This window comes from Ceratotherium simum, chromosome 4 (assembly GCF_057802395.1).
Source record: "Ceratotherium simum simum isolate JZ-2026a chromosome 4, ASM5780239v1, whole genome shotgun sequence".
In the NCBI taxonomy this organism is placed as follows: Eukaryota; Metazoa; Chordata; class Mammalia; order Perissodactyla; family Rhinocerotidae; genus Ceratotherium; species Ceratotherium simum.
Window position 1 is genome coordinate 72,312,788 of NC_141903.1, and position 21,623 is coordinate 72,334,410.

A 21,623-nucleotide genomic window follows, 5' to 3' on the forward strand; every position below is an offset into this window, starting at 1 on the left:
AGGATTTTTGGCAGTTCAAAGAATTGTTAGAAGGGCTACAGAAATAGATTTATAAACTTCTGGAAGGACAACCCTTACAGTTTAGCCACAGAACCATGTCAGGGTTGTGATCATACAATGATTGCTCTCTTCAGTAAATAGCTAGATGCCTCTGACTACACTATTAAATATATATATATAAAGAAGAAGAAGCTCTACATGAAGACTCTGCCTGTGTTGCTTACTTCTGAGTCAAAGTCCCACATGAGTGCATTAGATTGGCAGAGCTAGAATGCACGTCTGCAACTTAGCTATAAGGGAGGCTGGGAATTTGAGTCTGACTTCTTTGGGGCAGTGGGACTGAAAATGTGAGACAATCACTCTGAAGATGATAAACAGCCACCAGATGACATAGGCCCATTTCCATCTTCTGCCTCTCCCTTTTATTCCACTTCCCTGGATCCTAGCCAGCTCCTCCTCATGGAAGTCTTCCATAAACTGACTCCTGCTGGAGGAAACTGCCCTCAACACCCCAGATTAGATTGGGTTACCACACTGTAATGTCATAAGGGTGGGGGCCATGTCTGTTTAGCTCAGTGCTCTATCTTTAGTATCTAACACAGTGTGCTTGGTACACAGTAGTTGCTCAACAAATTTATTGAATGAATATAAAACTATTTCTTCTTTTCTGTAAATCTAGCCTAATACCACCACAACTACCAACTCGGGCCTAATTTATCATTCAGACATGTTTAACACTGTCATATTGGTAGATAATATGTATTTTGGGGCTGTATTCCATCTCAAAATGATGTTAAATCACACACATGGAATACCATTCCTTGGTGGTACCCATTTGATAGGTATCACATGGAGGAGACCAGTGCCCCGCCGAGAACAGTGCCAGAGATGGAGGAGGGGAAATGGACGAGGCATGGATGGAAGGGCCAGCCATGGATCTATGGCCAAAAGCTAATTAATGGAATGAGGGCAGCAGAGCAGAAGCAGCAGCAAAGTTGCTATGAGTAGTTACAGCGAGCTGTGAACCAGCTCTTTAAATGTTCCTGAGAACAGGATGAGTGCTGCTGGCACATGAGCCAGGCTTTGAACTTTGGGAGTAAGGTGGAGGTTGGTGTCAAATTGCTCAAACAGCATTACTCTGAAACACATTCATATCCTAGAAAGGCTAATAATTTGTCCCTTTCCAAACTAACATTCTTTAAATATTTGCTCAAAATATATCTGTAGGGAAGGCCGACTACTGCACGTGAGGAAGAGAGAGTAGTTTTCCTCAATTCCCCTCACCATTCAGCTGTGGCCACACACAGTCATTCCCCACCCCACACTTAACAAGTCCCACTCTTTCTTAGATGGCAGTAAGTGGAACATGTTGCTTGAGGTCTCATCCTATTTTCCACCTCAAGGATCTTAATGCTATCCCCTCCTAACACTGTACAGTGGTCTTCTTGACAAAAGTTGCAGCAAATATAATTTTCCCCATCATGTGACATTTCCAAGGATGTTTTAGCTAGGAGTGATATTAAAAATATTTAATAATCAGTACTACACATATACCACAGACCAATCAGAATGGCGGCTGCCTTAGTGCAGAGCAAGGCCTGGATGCCCTGCCAGGCCAGACATTAAACCTTTTGTTTCTCGTTGGTGCAGAAGTTCAGAATGGGGTGAGATGGGGTGGGAGACTTCTGGAAGTCCCAGGGGAGAAAGTGGGGAGACAAGGATGGTGGTCTAGAGACTTGTGGGCTCAGGAAAACCATATGGAAGTATTTCAACATTTTAGCAACTGGAGCGACTACACTGCATAGCTGTTCAATATCAGCCCTGGTTGGGGCACCCGTCGAAGCTTGGTGCCATGGAAAACTACTTAGCTCTCCTATATCTGAGTCCAGCTCTGGGCTTCAGTGATGATGACAGGAGAGGTGCAGCGGCAGAAAGGCAGATGGATTGTCCACATGTGATGTGTTGGGTTTATGCTTGAGAAGGAAAACACATACCCACAAACACATATGTGTGCACATGTGTGCATGTGTGCGGGTGTTTGCAGTAATTACCAGAGAAATGAAAATTCACTTCCTCTGCATCTTTCTATTCTCTTTTACCTATGAGACCAAGAAGGAGACGTCTTGGGACTCAGATTCACTTGACTGTGCAAACAGATTTAAGTGTGGCTCAAGCTGTTGAGTAAGTGGTAGAGAGGTAGAGATAATCCAGGGTGGCCAAAGTTCTGCTGCAGTCGCCTCTGGTGGTGAGTCAAGGTTTAAAAAACGTTATCATCCTTTTTTTATGGAGCAAAGGGTCTGGTTTCTTTGAGTCATGGAAAAGAACGATAGTCTTTACCCTAAAACCAGAGGTTGCTATGCAGTTCACTAGGGAAGCCCCACATGAACGTCGATTCCGTGACACCTCTGCCCACCTATTTGGGCTGATTTTTCCTCCAAAATCTTCCTGATATACAATTGTTTCAAGAGCGAGAGATACAATGTATTTGTGAAAGTAGGTTTGACAGAATTATTGTTTACATTCTTCCAGCTCAATTTCATTGAATATTATTCAACTTTCCTCATTGATTGCAAGTAGTTTTCCACAGGCAAGAAGGCTTAGTGGTGAATATCCTCATTGTATTCGTATCATAATGATGATACAAACATACAGTCTGTTCTTCTACAGTGTGTGTTTCTTTAATGCTAATTTTCTCATACATGTTAAAAGGTAAACTGAGGCATATTAAAAATTTTAAGAATTTATTTGAGCAACAGTCAGTTTGAATTGGGCAGCATCAAACCGGAAGTGGTTAGGAGAGCTCTATCAACAGAAGCTAGGGGAGACTTTTATTTGATTGGCTATTCCTTAAGTGGTTGCATTATTTGGAAAAGCCTAGTTGGCTCTTTGCGATTGGTTGTCCTTAGGTTTCAATTTCTTAACCTTGAGGTATTTACAGGCTTGGGTTTTGGTTTGCTCACATAGGCTGCTAAGATATTAGAATCACCTCAGTCTGATGGCCTCCTGGTTCAATTAATTTAATGTACGTGATTCGTCAATTGGAGAATCAGGTTAGTGTACTGTGGAAGCTGTGTGAGTTCATACACAATTTCCCCAAGCGTGTTAATGTTTTAAAGCCGTAAGAGCCAAGATTTCTCACAACTAGACAAAAAGCTTCATAGCATATTAAGACTTTAAGACAAAAGCTAAAAATCCTGCAGAAATGCCTTTCCTTTGTGCAAAATATGGCTTGTTTAGTGGCTTCAAAAATCACTACATTTTCTACTATGTTAAGCTCTCTGGGGAGTTTCAAGTAGAGATGAAAAAGCCTAAAGATATTTACCACATGTTAAAAGAGAAATTAGTGATAAAGAAGGCTACTCTTGGATTGTAACTTAAATTTTGGTTAAACTGGTTTCTGTGGAATTGTCTGTCTTCAAGGACATTCATTTCAAAAGAGGAAGGAAACAGGACTCCAGTGTAAAAGACCACAAAGGTTGGAATGACTGAGATTCTATGGCAAATGCTGTGGAAATTTAATCATACTAGTGTAATTCCGTATTAGAATTCTAACTGGTTTTGTTAGGGTGCTGATTTCAAAGTTGCATTGGTTTTGAATATTCTGCCCTTAATGCCATTTTCTTCCCGTAGACTCTATTATTTCTAGTGTGCAATTTTTGCAAAATGTGAAGTTTTTCAGGAACACATATATGATGTTATTATAAATGCCTGTATTTGTCACTTGAGCAAAAAAGATGAAAATAAAAACCGACAGAGCCAGCCCTGATGGTGTAGTGGTTAAAGTTCAGTGCTCTTACTGCTTCGCTGGCCCGTGTTCCCTTCCCAGTCATGGAACCACACCATCAGTCTGTCAGTTGCCATGCTGTGGTGGTGGCTCACATAGAAGGACTTGCAACTAGGATATACAACCTTCAACCATAAACTGGGGCCTTGGGGAGGAAATAAAAAAAAAAGGCGAGGATTGGGAACGGAAGTTAGCTCAGGGCAAATCTTCCCCTGCGAAAAACAAACAAACAAAAAACCAAGAGTGCTCAGAGTTCTTTTACACGTTGGCTTTTAATAATTTGAGTGTGTAAATCTGCTTCATCTGATTCATTTATAAATCCAAGTGAAATTGTGAGCTGTAGACCACTTCATCATCTGCTTACATATTTGGGGTGTCTATTGAATAAAAAACATAGTACTGATTTGCATCAATGACTTTTATTGACCTCTGCCCCCTACTAGATAGCTGCTACACTGAGTGCTTTGCATGGTCATCTCATTTGTTCTTACAGCAGACTTAGGAGGTTGATACGATCACTTCCACTTTATGGATGAGAAAAGAAAAGGGTAAGATTCATTAGCTCAGGTAACGTAGCTGTATGTGTGTGTATATTCAAGGCTGGGCAGTGAGGGCGGGAGAGTTGGAGCAGGATTATCTAACTCAAGACGGAGTCAGAAAGGGCCCTGATTACAGATTTCTTGCAGTGAGGTGATGTCCTTGAAAAAGCCAACTTTACTGTCCTTTATAAGTGAATGCTCTCTGCCCCACTGGTGCAAATGCAACTGCTACCACTACAAAGAGTCTGCAATACTTTGCTTACACATCTATGGTGCAGGAAAGTTATCTTTTCTTAGAACTTGTAAGTACTTTGAGGTTGGTTGGTCTTCAGACTTCTAACACTCTTTCCCGTTACCTTAGGTACTCTGCTCACAAAACAAATTTAAAATACTGCAAAGAGAAGATAATCTTTCCAAAGCCACATTTCACTGTGAGTACCAAATTTATATCAAAACTGGCCTGTGTGGGAAAGGAATTTTGCCTTTCTAAGTCTGTTCTCTAGCTTAATGTGAATAAATACAATTCATATTATCCAAACTCTTGCCGTGGGAAAATGGGTCCACTGGGCCAAATTAAGTCGATGCTAGCTGCCCCTCTTACCTAATAGGTGCCTTTATATCTCCCAGTTCTTGGCATTTGTCCTGCTGTACACACTTCTAACTAGAGATAAGAAAAGGCGTTGATACTGACTTTCGGAACAATTGTTTGAACTCTGTCCTGTACATATTCTCAATATGTGTGAGGCTAAGGAAGTTTAGCCTCTCTGTGTTGGCCTCAGATGATCAGATTTACTTGCAGACCTTTGATCTATTCCTACTGCAGTCTAGATCCTCTTCTCTCATACCTTCTGCCCACGGGTTGTTTCAAACCAGGGCAGAGAGCAAGCAACATCTCCCCTGGAATCAGCGGCCACAGTCCTGTCCTTGGAGAACAACAGTTGGCCCTTCCATCCTTGGTGACTTTAGACCTGAAGACTGATTCGCTATTCTTTGTTTTATCAGAGCCTCTGGCTTTGATCCCTTATCTGCTGAACTCTGTATTTGTTGAACGAAGGAACAAGTACATATACTACCAGCTCAGTCCAGTTTCCCAACCCTGCCCTTGAAGTGAATCAAAGGGCATGATTTTTAGCCAACTAAGAGAAATGTTTTAATAAAATATCCTAGAAAATCAAATTTAAAGTCATCTCGAGTCTACTACATATCATTCTGCCTTATTGTGAATGGAGTGCATTCATTTTTCAAGGCTGATAAATCATAAGATAATTTAAAACAGTTTAGCCATGAAAATCCCTGCAGCATGTACAGAACTAAGATTAGATTTAAGGCAATAATAATTCCCTGTCAGGAGAAAATGAATATATTCATCAAGATATTTCATTTGAAAGTAATTGAGTCACCATTTCTATTCACATTACCATCTGAACATTGTAAAACTCAATTAAAAACTGTGGGATTGTAATGTCGTTTTTTGAAAAGTCTATTTTAATTGTCAGACTTGAATATGAGACTTTGCATCTTTTTTCTAAAGTAGGCAAGCTCTAAATTGTATTTATGGAAACACAATACCATTTTTGTTATTGTTAAATAGAAGTACTATATCTTGTCCTCAAATTTTAACTTGAAAACTTGTGGAATGGATTTTTTCCAATATTTGTTTCAAAACAAAACTAAGAACATAATTTTCCTAAGTCACAAACATAGATATACAAAAACTGTATTTTTTTTCCTATATCTGACTTTTTTTGAGTCCCATATCCACCCAGTGATAGAGATTTGCTTTCAGAGATTTAGGAGTCAAAGCAGGGTTTTCTTAGTGAATTCTGGGATTCTGTCTTTCTCCTTCAGGGTGTATCTACTATGTGGAGGTGGGGAGGGGGCTTTATGTCACACACATATGCGGGAGGTTGGAGACAGGTCTGGTCCTCAGCATTCGTCTTTGCTGGCATTCCCTTCTCATGAAACAGTATCATTCATCTATGTTCTGTCTGCCAGATTTCATGCTCCTGAGTATATAAGGCCAGAAAAACTTAGTGACACTCTCCCTGTTGCAAATCAGGGAATCTAATCGCCTCGGTTCATTGTAATAGAAGAAGGGGGAGTGTGGGAGGGCGTCAGGTTTAAGCTCCTCCCACGGAGAGAACTCAGTAAATATTTGCTGAATGAATGAGTGAATAAGCAAACACCTTCATTGCTGCACTTCTGAGGGCCAGGAGGCTTTTTGCCCCCCTCTCCACGTGGCAGACCTCTAAGTCTGTCACTCGTTCTCCTCTCCTCGGCTGTCAGAGCACGTGCCGCTTGCTCTCCCACTACCATTTCTAATGTGTGCTATCCTTACCTTGGTCTCCTTTCCTCTTCCTGTTTTTTTTCTTCTTTTGTTATCTCCTCCGGCCCTCGTCCTTTTTCCTATGTGTCTCACCTTTCCTGAGAGAAGGTTGATATTTCATCTCCATTTCCAGCCAGAGTAATCCTGCCCTACTGGTCCCGGCCTGGGGTACATGGTTGTGTCCTTTGGCTCGTCTTGACCGTGCATCTGCTGCTTCAGTCCTGGAGTGCCCTGTCGTAATCGCTCCAGTTCCAGGGCTCAAGAGGCAGAGTGCCAGAAAACAGAGATCGTACTCCCTGTCCTGGATTGAATACATACCGCAACATCAGCGTCTGTGGTCCATCTGTGTCACGCCTGTAGGTTGTTTGGACATAAACCTCTAGGACCAGGCTGGGAAAAGAACCAAAGAAAAGCAGCGTCCAAAAAGCTGACATTGTCCATCAATCAAGCAGTCTAGGCTAGCTACAATAGCAGACCAAACTCCGATCTGTCTCCTAAGTTTACAGAGGGCTCTAGACTTTTGTTTTCCTCCGTGTTTAGTTTATAATCTAATTAATTCATCAATTCTGGTGTCCCTGCTCATTTTTTTTTAATTTAATTAATTAATTTATTTATTTATTTATTTTTGTGAGGAAGATCAGCCCTGAGCTAACATCCATGCCAATCTTCCTCTTTTTGCTGAGGAAGACCCGCCCTGAGCTAACATCTATTGCCAGTCCTCATCCTTTTTTTTTTTTTCCCCCCAAAGCCCCAATAGATAGGTATGTTATAGTTGCACATCATTCTAGCTGCAATATGGGGTACGTGGCCTCAGCATGGCCCGACAAGTGGTGCGTAGGTGTGCGCCCCGATCTGAACCCGGGTCGCCAGTAGCAGAGCGCACGCACTTAACTGCTAAGCCACGGGTGGGCCACCCTGCTCATTCTTCATCCGTGAAAGGAGACACAGGATGCAACGCACGGTGCAGTCTGATTAAGGAAACCAAGTCTGCCCACTTCTCAAACTGGTGCTTCAACAGAGACAGAATTATTGCTTAGAAAATTACTTTCAGATAATCAACTCTCCAAGTCATGCCTTCAATTAGAAGAAGAGTTCATTTAATTACTATAAAGCATTCATTAAATATAGACCATAATTTAATTATCTGGGACTTTTAATTACCTGAAACATTGTCTTATCAGAAATAATTTTCATGGATGCTATTTATATGTTCAAATAGATATTTTTCAGGGAATAGAAAGTGAAAGAAATTGAGCATACCAAAATGTTTTACGACTCCCTCAACTTCTATTTTGGGGTCTATGCCTCTAGAGAAGCATTTTACAAGATGCGTGCCATGGGACGCAGATGTGTGGTGGGGGGAGGTTTCCATGGACTAATGGGTTGGGAAAGCAGTGGCCTAGAGTGGATTGAGAAGTTTAATTTTGTATTTTTATTTTTTGCAAGAGACTTTAGTAACAGAGCCTTTAATAACACGCCAGTATGCAGTACAAATCTCCAAGAGAAAGAAATGCATGCAACATTTCTGAATGTTATTTGAACAGAATGATAGAAGATCTTCCTGTCTGGTGTTCTATGGAACACACTCTGGGAAGTTTAGACAACATAAGTAATAAAAGTAATTATCAGGACACAGTTCAATATGGTGTTTACATTAAAAGGAGGGTTAATAATTGATAACAGAGCAATACAAGGGCATAAAGAGCTGTACTGAAGCAATTACACTTGGTACAACTTCACCAAAATTCATTTACACATGTCACAGTCTTGCTGGTGTTATTAGGTTGCTAAATTAAATACACAAAGTTGAAGTACACATTTAGCAGAAAATGAGATGAGTTATTTTAAAAATCAGCAAGATTTGGGGCCGGCCGGGTGGTGCAAGCGGTTAAGAGCGCGCGCTCCACTGCGGCGGCCCGGAGTTCGCCGGCCCGGATCCCGGGCGCGCACTGACACACCGCTTGTCAAGCCATGCTGTGGCGGCATCCCGTATAAAGTAGAGGAAGATGGGCATGGATGTTAGCCCAGGGCCAGCCTTCCTCAGCAAAAAAAGAAGAAGCTTGGCAGATGTTAGCTCAAGGCTGATCTTCCTCACAAAAAAAAAAAAAAAAAGCAAGATTTAATGGAAATCAATCTTTGTTTAGTTTCTTATTATTGTGCAAGCAAATAAAGGTTTATTAAAATAGATTGCAGGAACTTCTATTTCAATGTTACAATATATAGTAATCATAAAATTAAAGTTAAAGAGTTCATAAGCATTTCTCCCAAAATTTGAGTTCTTTCTTACAATAGGAGGGTTTCATCAGCAAAATTTCCCATAAACAGTATTTTAGCATCCATTTATTTCTCTCAGCTCTTCTTATTTACAAATATTGGCTTTCAGGTTATTTTTGTCCAGCACATCCTTTAAAGGTTGTTCTCACTTGGACTTAAGTTTTAAACAGCCTTTTCCTGGACACTCCTTATGCCATTCCAATGACCAGCTGATCACAGCATCCAAATAGGACCTGAGGGTCACCATTTGTTCCAGTTTAAATTTCTTTACATCATCAGCAGGACCCTCAAAATCAACCATTCCTTCTTTTACCATGGCTTCCCTATTTCTGAGCTCCTAACGTTGATTCATTTCCTGATTGGCTGGATGGGGAGGAGATGCTGGGGTTTGGGAAAGAGAACAAAATACAAAATAGTCATCCACAATTTTACTACCCAGTGTGTGACTCCTTGACAAGCAGCAACAGCATCTCCTGTGAGCTTATTGGAAATGCAGAACCTCATGCTTCATCCCAGACCTACTGAATCAGAATCTGTGTATTAATAAGATTCCTAGGAAATTCATATGCACTTTAAAGTTTAAGAAGGACTGGCAGAGAATACCAGTTCTCAAACTGGGCAGTACATTGCATTTACCTAGGGTGTTATTAACAGTTCTGATCATTTTGCAATATATACAAATATCAAATTATTATGCTGTACACCTAAAACTAATGTACTGTTATATGTCAATATATCTCAGTAATAATGAAAAAAGCGCTGATACTTGGCTTCCCCTTGCAGAGAATCTGATTCAATAGGTATGGAATCTGGCCTGGGCATTAGGATAACTGGGCTCCCCCAGTTATTCTGATGTGCAGAAAACTTTGAGAACCACTGATAAAGGAAAAGTTGCATGTGCAAATATATTTAGAATCATAGACTGTTAGAGCTGGAGTGGGTCTTAGAGACGATCTAATCTAACTGTCATTTTCAGCTGAAGAAAGGGAGGACAAGAAGAAGTGAGTGAGTACCTGTCTTGACATGAGTGCAGCCATGTTTGGCCATTCCATTAACCTACAGCCACCAGCACACAAAGAAATACAAAGCTGCTTTCTGTGTGGTGAAAACTGGCCTTTTTCCCGGGAACTGGCCTCTCTCCCATGGAGATAGTTGCAATTTGTAAGAATTTCAAGGTCCTTTGGGCGTCACAGCCTGGGGCAGACTGGCCATCTGTGCCAGGCTGGGACGATAACCAGGGAAAACAATGCACATACACGACTGCCGGGCTGGGACGACAACCAGGAGGCTCAGTGCATGTATGCCACTGATAACCGTTTGTGCATGGGAACACTGAATGCTTGCTCTGTAAACTCTGTAACTGCTTATATAAACTGCTGGAAACCGAGGCCTGGTGAGAGTCTCACCTGTGGAGGGGATGCCCAGCCCAGGACCTCTGATGATCGGATTCCCACCCAGCTGTGTCAATTGAAGGGACTCTCCCCGGCAGTGGGGCCTGGATGTTGTGAGTAACTGATCTGCTGTGTTCTCTTTTTGGTCAACCTGGTGTTTTTCTTTCCGGTTGATTTGTGTCATTTCCCTTCAGTCAATCTGGTGTTTCCCTTTCCGATCGATCTGATGTTTTTCCCTCTTGTTGTATGACCTATTCGAATCTGCCGCTATCTCAGCCGATCTGGTGTTTCCCTTTCCAATCAAGCTGGTGTTTTTCCCTCTTATTATTTCACCTATTCGGATCTGTTTGTGGACTATCGTCTTTACTATCCTCTATATAATAAAATATACCTTCAGTCCCATTTGTTTGGAGTGGAAAATTTCTTTTATGTCTCTGATCGAATCCCTAACCCTCTCATAACAGTACCCCAAGGTCAGACAGAGAATGGCAGAATATGAGCAATAGTTCTGATAAATTTTAAAAGTTTGAGTAGGCAAACATGCCACTGTGTGGGTGTGGGGGATCAGAATTGGCCACTTCAAAATGTGTCTCTTTGGCTTGATTATTTTGGCTTATTATTATTATTTTCTATATATTAAGAACAAAAGACTCTGAAAGAAACTTTGACCTTCCCCCTAACTGCCTATAAGAATTTAAGATAGAAGGCTTGTTCCAGGAAGGAGCTAATACCATAAGTTAACATTGTCTATAGCCAGCCCAGCAAACACTTGTTTAACAAACATTTACATTTCCATCCCCATGTCAATTGCCTTCCTCCCCTTTGAAGCCTCAACCACAATCCCCAGCATCCTCCTTTGACTTTAGCTGAAAATGGTATTTAAGTTGGTAGTTTGGGCCATTCTGGTGAGTTACTCAGCTTTCCTGGGTTTCTCACATGTATACATGTTATTAAACTTGGTTTGATTTTTCTCCTGTTATTCTGTTTTATGTCAATTTAATTCTTAGGCCAGCCAGAAGAACCTAGAGGGTAAAGGAATTGTCCTCCTCCCCTACATGGGCTAAGTATTATAAGGATAAATTAGTCAAAAAAAGAACGAAGTTTATAGGTAATATATTTACTGATGTGCATATAATTAACAACGACATAATTAAGCCCAAATGATGAGTTTAAATAAATGACTGTACTTAGTGTTACTTTTACTCTGACATCTTTATTTTGATCAGATTTTCTATTCCCAGTTTAACTCCCTATTATATATAATCAGCACCAAATCTTAGTTGTTTCTCCAGTAACATACATAGCTTGTCATATTAAATACACACACACCATTCTGTAGACAAGTTTGTAATTGTCTCAATTGTAATTGAGGAATACAATGCCTTAGCGCCCGGCTTACCTGGGAGGACGCTCAGACATCATTGTCCTTGCCCCATTTGCTATCTCTGACTCCTCTGCCTCTCTTCCCTACCCCTCCAAGCTGCGGGATCTCAGCTTGTTTGCAGGATCGAAGAGGAGTACTTATAGACAAGCAAACCTAGCTTCCATGGTGTTTGGATCAATAGTCCTTTCAAAACGTTTGAGCAATTCTCTCCAAAGGAGGTAGAGCAGGCCAGCAGCCATGCTGGGCAGAATTCTGCAAATAAGGTTTGTTTTTAGGACTTGCTTGTCCTCCACTCTCCCTGGCCCTTTCCTTCAGTGTCTCCCAACAAGCACACAGCGCCTTCCAGCTCCCATCTGGCTGCTCAGCCTCCCCCACTGAAACTCTTCTACCCGGCCTGCCCTCTGAACGGTTTCCCTACTTCTCTCAGGGACTGGAGCATCTGATAAATTTACTCAAACTAAAATGTTAATACATTAGTGAGCAATCATATTATTTTAAGTTTTTTTTATTGCACGTATGAAAAACTTGGTTGTGTCTAGCTTAAGGAAAAAAAATTATTGGAAGGAAAATGAATGGGAGAGGTGTCTTTGAGAATTTAAGAAAGAGTTGCACTAGTTAGCCTTGGGAAATGCAGGAAATAGGGCAGGAAGTACGCTTGAATCTTATCTGAGGGGCTGACAGTAAAGTGACTCAGCTCCGTGGGTGTGTTGGAGCTGGTTCATGGTGACTTGAGAGGACCAGTTGTTAACTTTTCAGGAATTTTGCAAACCAAATGATATTACATTGGTAGCTTGAAATTGGCCATGAAGTATTTAAGTCAGGAAGTCAGCAATGCTACAAAAAACATTACTAGCATAGTACCTCTGTGTTAATTACGTACGGCCAGGAGGGCAGGGTTATAATATGCAGACATAGCAAAACTGTATATCAATGGTGCCCTGAGAGAAGGGGATTTTTATGAACTGGGCAGCCACCCAAGGGCTTTCTGCACAGTAACTATCCCTTTACAGATAGTATATTTGCATCTTAACCAAGGTTAAACAATTAGGAAATTAGGGGATATGACATGTGCCCTGGGTGGGAGAGAATTTATGTACCCAGCCATGACTGTGATGAACGCTGCAGCTACCCCAGTGGGACATAACTGACTGTACATTGCAATCACCTGGGACTTTTAAAAATAGACCAATGCCGGGGCCCCATCAAACAGAGATTCTGCTTTAACTGAGTATCAGCATGTTTTAAAAGCACCCCAGCATGGTGACTATACAGGTCAACAGGACTACACAGGTTAACAATACAGGTTTGCATATTTGAAAGCTGCTAAGAGAGTAGATCTTAAAAGTTATCGTCACGAGAAAAAAAATTTGTAACTGTATGTGGTGATGGATTTTAACTAAACTCAAGGTGGTAAACGTTTTGCAGTATATACATGTATCAAATCATGATGTTGTACACCTAAAATGCAAACAATGTTATATGTCAATTATATCTCAATTAGAAAAGAAAAAGCACCCCATATATTTTCAATATGCAGCCAGGATTGAGAACAACTGAGATTATGAGTTGACATCATTAAGGGCCTTATCGAAGTGAAATAATCTTTACATATTTGTCACTTGCTGCTAAGTCAGAACTATCACCTACAGACTTCTAAACTACCATATACGGCAGACTTAAATTTTATATTATGTTATGTACTCTGAGGTGGACCCTGATTCATCATGGAAAAGGGAGGAAGAGTAAAAATAAATCAGTTGACATGCCCTCCAGGATCAGGGACAACTTGACTCTCTGGGAGTGAGAAAGAGTATAATTTGGGGCTGATGAACTGAAAAGAGATGGTTCTAGTAATTTGGCAATGATGTGTCAGGTACCCTGCTGGGGTTCATAAATCACGAAGTCCCTATACATAAATCTTAAAAGTTTTGAAACAGATAGTGCAGATCAGGAAGTTTTCACTATTGGAAAGATAGGGGTTCTTGGGAATGATTAAAAGGAGCATTTACTCATTTATTGATTCCATTCTTTTTTTCATCCAGAAATTATTTATTGAGCAAGTATTATAGGCAAGGTGCTGTGTTAGGCCCTGATAATATAGTATCTGGTCTTATTGAATTTCCATTCTAGCAAAAGAGACAAGAAATAAACAAGTCATTACACAACTAAGCATTTGATCACAAATGTAAACAGTGCTATGAATGAGAAGTACTGCTTCATGAGGCCAGACCACAGGAGGACCTGAGACCTGAGACCTGCTCTGTGAAGGATATTTGAGCTAAAATCTAAATATTTATAGGATTTATTAAGTTGAGGATGGAGATTGTTTCAGGAAGAAAAAATATCATGTGGAAGTGTTGTTTGGCAGGAAGGTGGCTAATGTATTTGAGGAACTGAAAGAAGCCTAGTGTGTCTGTGAGCAGGGAGTGAGGGGGGAAATGAGACTGGTAAAGAAGGCTGAAAAATGACAATGCAGGGCCACGTAGACCATGTTGGTAAATATCCTAGAGGTAATGCAAAACAACGAAAGGGTTTTAAGAATAACATTGTACAATGAAGAATTTGGCTAGTCTTTGTCCCTGGTTCCTAGGAGATAACCTCTAGATCCTTGGAATTTCCTTAGTAATAGCAGTGCCCTCATTATTCTTGTTGGACCCCTCAGACCACACCTGAGTTCGTGCTAATGAGATGACTCAAGATAGGGGCTGGTCAAAAAGACCAACCGTGTGATTTGAGATTTGGGGATTGGAGCCACATGACATCAGCTTGACCTCTGGGGGTGCTGTGGGGAGGGCTGGATATTGACTTCAGTCCTGTGGCCAATGATTCCATCAACCATGCCTACCTAACAAAACTCCAATAAAAACTTTGGATGCCTGAAGATGGGGTGAGCTTTCTGGTTGGTGATACACATCAATATGACAGTGACATGTCCTAATGACACAGAAGTTCCGCATTTGGGACACTCTCAGACTTGGCCAAGGGGTCTCTTCATTTGGCTGTTTCTGATTTGTATCCTTTACAATAAAACTGTAATCCTAAGTTTAGTGCTTTCCTGAGTTCTGTGAGTCATTCTAGCAAATTATCAAACTTGAAGGGGTCATGGGAACCCCTGAATTTGTAGCCAGTTGGTCAGAAGTGTGGGTGTCTGGGGAATCTCCAAACTTGCAGCTGCAGTGAGAGCAGTCTTGTGGGAGGCTATGCCCTTAACCTGTGAGGTCTACCCTTCAGATAGTTAGTGTAAGAATTGCATTACAAATAGGTGTGTGTGTGTGTTTTGTGGTGAATGATTTACTTGGTTCTTTTCCCATTTTGCTGTTTGGGGCTCAGACTTAATTCTGTCACTCCCTCTTTGAAACCTTTCCAACTCTTCAAGGCAGAGTTTGTAGCTCATTACTTGTGTTTCCAAGGCTTTTAGTTCTTTTCTCTGTTCTGAGGTTTACTCAATACATTAAAATTATTGGTTCTTGTGGCTGTATCACTCACTTGAATGGGAGCTACTTGAAGGTAGGAAGCTTGTCTGATTCTTTTTCAGCTCCTCAGGTCCCATCCTGTGCCCTGAATGAACGAATGAATGAATGTTCAGGTGGAGGGCAATGAAGTTGAAGCCCTGCTCATTGAACTTTAGCAGTTTTAATGGCTTCTTACGTGGCCTCTAACTGTTGCCATGGATGGACTTTGGGAGGAAATATATGGACAGCAATAAGGAAGTAATAAAACCGGGTAACTTTATCCCACAAATTTAAGAATTCAAATTGCAAGGCAAGTCCTATTATATCACTAACATACGCATATAGATAAATCTACACCTGTGACCCACCACATTTCCCAAAACTGGGGAGAAAGAAAGCTTAGAGCAAATGTACTTCTCAAGTTGCATCCTTGGACTACTGGCATCAGAATCCCCTGAGGGCAGCTCTGGTCCACATCACAGCTACTCAGCCTGAACCTCTGGCTGGGCCGGGATCTTGACACCCACAATCGTAACAACCCATTTAATAATCCAGGCATTTGCAGATTCTCAGATCCAGACATCTGCAGACATTTGCAAATTACTACTGGCCTACCAGTGGTCTTTAAATGTTTTGCTGCTGTGTCCTATAAAACAATTTTGAAAAACTGTGTACCTTCCCAACATTTAAAAATTTTAAATCTACATCTAGATTTTAAATATCTAACATATTTAGATACTTTTAGTAGTTTAAAATAATGTAATTTCTGGCATGTTGTAAATATTGACACTTAAAACTCATATTACATTTTAAAATATGTCCAGTGGAATGTGAAGGTCACGAGGACTTGATACCTATCATATCTCTACTAAAAAGAGGAACATGTGCTTTTTGTAATAGTTGGAAATTTCTCCCTCCTCCCCATTTCACTTCCTCCCCAGAATTTTAACCTAATACAATATATTTTATAATTGAAAAGTCTTTACCCTATCATGATTTCCTGAAAGAAAAATATGTATATAAATGGAAATATAATGAAAATTTAATTTCCAGTGATCATAAGGCTTAAGTATTTAAAAAAATCTTCTGGTTTGCACTATCATTACCATCATAACTGGTACACTATTGATCAAAACAACATAAATATATTACAAATTTTGACAATTAAATTATTTAACATTATGCATCTCTTAAGGAGATGAATGAGTTCTTACTTTTCAATCAATGCATCTATATGTGACTTTTTTATTGCTAGAACGAGTCAGGATCTAGCATTAATTTTATTCTTATTTTTAATTATTTTTTTTATATAAGTGCTGAGGAACTTTGTTCACATAAGTTAGTAGCTGGGAATGTAATGAGTTTTCTTCTAGTAATGTTACTCGATTCTTTGAACTCCTTGCCACTCACATGCCAAAAATCACATAATGATCTATCAGCAAGAAGTATTTTTAATTATCTATTCGTTAGATCTTCCTTTAATTTTTTGAAAGCAAAGATATAGAAATCATTTTGAAATGAAAAAAGATTAGTTATCCAGTCATTAGAGGCATTCACTTTCTCGATACCAATAACAATAATTCACATTTCTCTTTATTTGTGCAGACTCTAACCTAGCAATTTAAGGCAACTCTTTATTCATTCTGTGAAGCTATGTCTAAGATTTTTTGTGTGTGTGTGAGGAAGATCAGCCCTGAGCTAACATCTGATGCCAATCCTCCTCTTTTTATCTGAGAAAGATCGGCCCTGAGCTAATATCCGTGCCCATCTTCCTCTACTTTATACGGGACGCAGCCACAGCATGGCTCCACAAGCAGTGCATCAGGGTGCGCGCCCTGGATCCGAACCGGTGACCCCCGGGCCTCTGAAGCAGAGTGCGTGCACTTAACCGTTTGCGCCACCGGGCCGGCCCCTATGTCTAATTTTAAGTTTCAGTTTTTCATATCTAATTACTTGGGGCTACTCTGTCACTAACTTACTCCAATTGATATGGATTTTGCTACAATCAGCAATGGATCATCATGGAGGTTTTCTCACCCCAGGAATTGCATCATAGTAAGAACAGCTATGGAGAGAGATTGGCCTTTCTCTGTAAAGTAAAAGCATAGGTGGAAAAGATATCCTGTATGACCTCTAAACCACAGAATTGTTCTCAGACCACCTAAAGCTGAGGTTCTGGAAACTGATTCCCTGAGAACCACCTGTCTGCCTGGGTGTCCCTTGGAAGGTCCTTATGTGTTCCCAGAGGCCTGATCACTCCTTGTGAAGACCCTGACCTAGCTAATGAGGTTTGTGGTAACTAACAAGTAGGATGAGCCTTCCTTACTTGTGAGCCTTGCTACTGCTGGCTTTTGAAGAATTTATTCATGTTTCTGCAACTGAATTTAGCCGTCATAGTACAGCTTAAGCCAGCCCTGGCGGTCTCGTGGTTAAGATTTGGCACTCTCACCACTGCAGCCTGGGTTCATTTCCCGGTCAGAGAACCACAGCACCCATCTGTTGGTTGTTATACTGTGGTGGCTGCCAGTTGCTGTGATGCTGAAAGCTATGCCACCAGTATTTCAAATACCAGCAGGGTCACCCATGGTAGACAGGTTTCAGCAGAGCTTCCAGACTAAGACAGACTAGGAAGAAGGACCTGGCCATCCACTTCCCAAAAAATTGGCCATGAAAACCCTATGAATAGCAGTGGAGCATTGTCTGATAGAGCACAGGAAGGTGAGAGGATGGTGCAAAAACACCAGGCAGGATTCTGCTCTGCTGTACACAAGGTCACCAGGAGTTGGAACTGACTCAACGACATTAACAACAAAGTGCAGTTTAAAACATGGTTATACAGGAAAAAAGCACAATATAAACTTAGACTTTAAAATCATACACAGAGATACTAAATAACAAAATAATCAGCAATAAATTTTTTTCAAAGCATCTGGTGTTCCTTTACATGATTTCATACAAATATACTTCTCTATACTTAGGAATATTCTATTTTACTGTTGTTGTTAAAAGATATACAATATGCGGCTGCGCTGGTGGCATAGTGGTTAAGTTTGCACGCTCCACTTCTGCGGCCCGGGGTTCGCAGTTTCAGATCCCGGGTGCGGACCTATGCACCACTCATCAAGCCATGCTGTGGTGACATCCCATATACAAAACAGAGGAAGATGGACACAGACGTTACTTCAGGGCCAACTTCCTCAGCAAAAAAACAAAGGATATACAATAGGAATATCTGACCTCAGCAGTGGTATTCGAGACCAGCATTTGAGCTTCTATCTGGCTTTCATTTGTGTTTTTCAAGATCCCTGTAGCGATTCATGCCATTTAATAGGGCAGTGTCCTGTGCTCAGTGTCCTCAGGGAACTTTACAGGTCCCGGAGGTCGCCGGCATGTGGCAAGAACCCCTCAGCAAGCCCCAAAGCAGTTCCAAAGCAGCTTTTGTCATAACCTACTTGGAAAATCCAATTATCCTTGAGCCTTTTGGGACAGTCAACAGAAGGGTTTTGCCTTTCTCGATACGCAATGTCATGATTTTACCTCAAGCCACAGACAATGTCATAGTGTTACCTTCTTCAATGATATCAAAGCAAATTTCTCAACCACCAGTATGCTCCTAACAGCCCTGTAGTATTCCTTAAGATCTGAAAGGTTTCGACATACAGCAATTACTAAAAGCCCTTTTTCTAGTGGTTCTAAATTAACGGTTGTGTGCACAAGAATCATGTGGAGTGCTTCTTTAAAATGTAAATTTATAGTCCCTGAATCAGATTTAATTCAGTAGGTCTTAAAAACCATCTATTACTAGGTAACTATTATCTCGTCTTAAAAACCATCTATTACTAGGTAACTATTATCTCATGTTTCTTGAAGTGGTCAATATTTGTATCTCACAACAAAAAATTAGATAGAAATGAATCCTCATTAGATGATTTATACAGTATGGGTTAAACACAATCCAGCCATGATTTAGTAATAACAGTGAAAGAAAAAAATTATTCCTTCACACAGCATCAAACATTTCCAGTGATCACATCCCCAGGTCTATTTTCTATGTTCTTTACTGAAGAATATCAGCAAATTGCGGCTACCACTGATTTGCATTGAATTTATTTTGATTATGTTCCCAAGTCTGTCTTTATTCTTCTTCAAGTAGTTCATTTTACTGTGAACCAAGCCAAATGTGAAAGCTCTGTCTCAGTGGAAGTTTATATTCATCAAACCCAGGCCTCCTCTTACCGTACCACAATTTAGCAACTAATTTAAAATTCCTCAAATTGGACATGGTCTGATAACTGTGCTGAAATGAAAGAAGGAATCAACATTAATGATATGCCCACTATGCACAGCATTCTTTGTGGTTGGGGTGTTGTTTCCATTTTACAGATTAGAAAACCCAGGCTAGAAAGCCTAACGTGCTCTCACCGATAGAAAGTGGGAGAGCTGGAAAAGGAACCCAGTCTGTTACTGCAAACCCATGAGTTAGGCATGTAGACAAAGTACACACACATCTTGACAAAAGGAAAATTAATTGATCAAAGAAGGAGATTCTTGTGACAGAGTGAGGTAATCAAAAACATTTTTCTTTCTTTTTTTTTGGTGAGGAAGATTAGCTCTGAGGTAACATCTGTTGCCAATCCTCCTCTTTTTGCTGAGAAAGATTGGCCCTGGGCTAACACCCATGCCCATCTTCCTCTAATTTATATGTGGGACACCTGCCACAGCATGGCTTGATAAGTGGTGCGTAGGTCTGCGCCGGGATCTGAACCTTCGGACCCTGGCCGCGGAAGTGGAGCACGTGAACTTCACCACTACGCCTCTGGGCTGGCCTGAAAACATTTTTCTTTAATGAAATCCTGCTTTAATTGTGGATGTAGTTGAGTTACTGAGGAACCACAACTCTAATAATACTAACAATTTAAGGCAACTCTTTATTCATTCTGTGAAGTATATCTAAGATTTTAAGTTTCAGTTTTTCATATCTAATTACTTGGGGCTACCCCATAACTAACTTTACTCCAATCAATATGAATTTTGCTACAATCAGCAATGAATTATTTCAACTACATTCATGTTGGGAGTGTTCTACTTTATTTATAAAGACAAAAACAAAGATGTATGGACTGGAAAAACAGAAGGCGTAGAGAATTGGAGGACCTGGAAAAAAGAAAATCCTGTCAATGAATTTGTATGCTATTTTCTTATGCAAGGTGAGGTCAGGAGCCATGTGACCAAATTCTGTTTATTTTGATGTCTTCTCAATCCCTAAAGTAGTGATCTGTATGCAGAGGCCCTCAATGAACCAACATTTTGAATAGACTTTATAATGGAGAACACATATGTTCTTCAAAGCTTCTCTTTTTATCTTAACACTATCACCACCAACAACAAAAATAGCCACATACACAAAACCCTTTTGATCTCAGTAAACAAATCTACATTTCCCAAATAACTTATTGCAGAGTATTTATGTGATCAAAGCACACAGTAATGAAAATCTTGTACTCATGAAGCTTAGGACCCAATTCGCTGGAGAAGCATGATGGAACATAAAGAAATTTTCAACTGGACAAAAGCAATCCTAAAAATGTCACCTTTGACAGATCGAATAATACGATCAGTAATTTTAGCTCCTGTCTAAATATTTATTGATCCAGAAGCTTATCAGCCTAAAGGGACCATGAATGCAATTCGAGCAGTGTGCAAGAGCATCTATATCAAGAAACCTAAAACCTAAGATATTTGTAGCATCATTCTCCCTTTGAATGTACAAAGTTATCTGCTACTTATAGCACACTTTCAGAGACTAATGCATTTTACAAATTCTATCCATTTTTATAAAGATGATATAAATATTTTTACTTTAAAAATCATAAAATGACACAGCTAGAAAGGACCTGGAAATAATTCTCTCAGATCCTTCAATTTTATACATTCCTCATTTAAGAGGTAGACTTCAGAGATATTTGTGAAACAATCTGAACACAGAACCCTTCTATATTTTTATATTTTTTCTCAGTCTTTGGCTGTTGTTGTATGTACACCCAATTCCACTCAACTTTATCAAGACTTTCCAAAATATTCAACTTGGTCTTCATGTAACAACTTTCTTTTTCTACCCATTGGTTTCATAACATTTCATTAACTTAAGTAACTACATTAAGTAACTGGCATAAACAGGTTTGGAACACACACACTGACTCTTGGCCGGCATTCACATCTGTTGGGCGGACAGAGTTCTTTGGTTCACCAGGAGCTAAGTTTCCTGTGATCTCAGTCATCACATTTTCCAGGGGGAATAGAAAGCTTGGGTTAATCTAGTGAATCAGTTTTTGTACCCAATTATTGTGAAATTGGTATGTGGGACTCGCTGTAAGCGAATGCACTCTCCCCCCCACCATTACTACACGCGCAGACTCACTCGGTGGAGTGGTCTCCTCCCCATCTCTTGGAGAACATCACAGGCAGGTTCCATA

General features: G+C 40.3%; 1 protein-coding gene across 3 annotated transcripts in view; it reads left to right on the forward strand.

Annotated features, from left to right (window-relative positions):
* ERAP1 (endoplasmic reticulum aminopeptidase 1) overlaps positions 1 to 21,623 on the forward strand; it is a 114,541-nt gene that overhangs the window by 34,576 nt on the left and 58,342 nt on the right. Inside the window, exon 3 of one of the 3 annotated variants that reach the window (XM_087430007.1) lies at positions 4,685 to 4,754. The exons of the other annotated variants lie outside the window; for them this stretch is intronic. The gene's annotated coding sequence lies outside the window, so the exon portion shown is untranslated. The remainder of the gene's footprint in view (positions 1 to 4,684; positions 4,755 to 21,623) is intronic. 3 annotated transcript variants of the gene reach the window in all.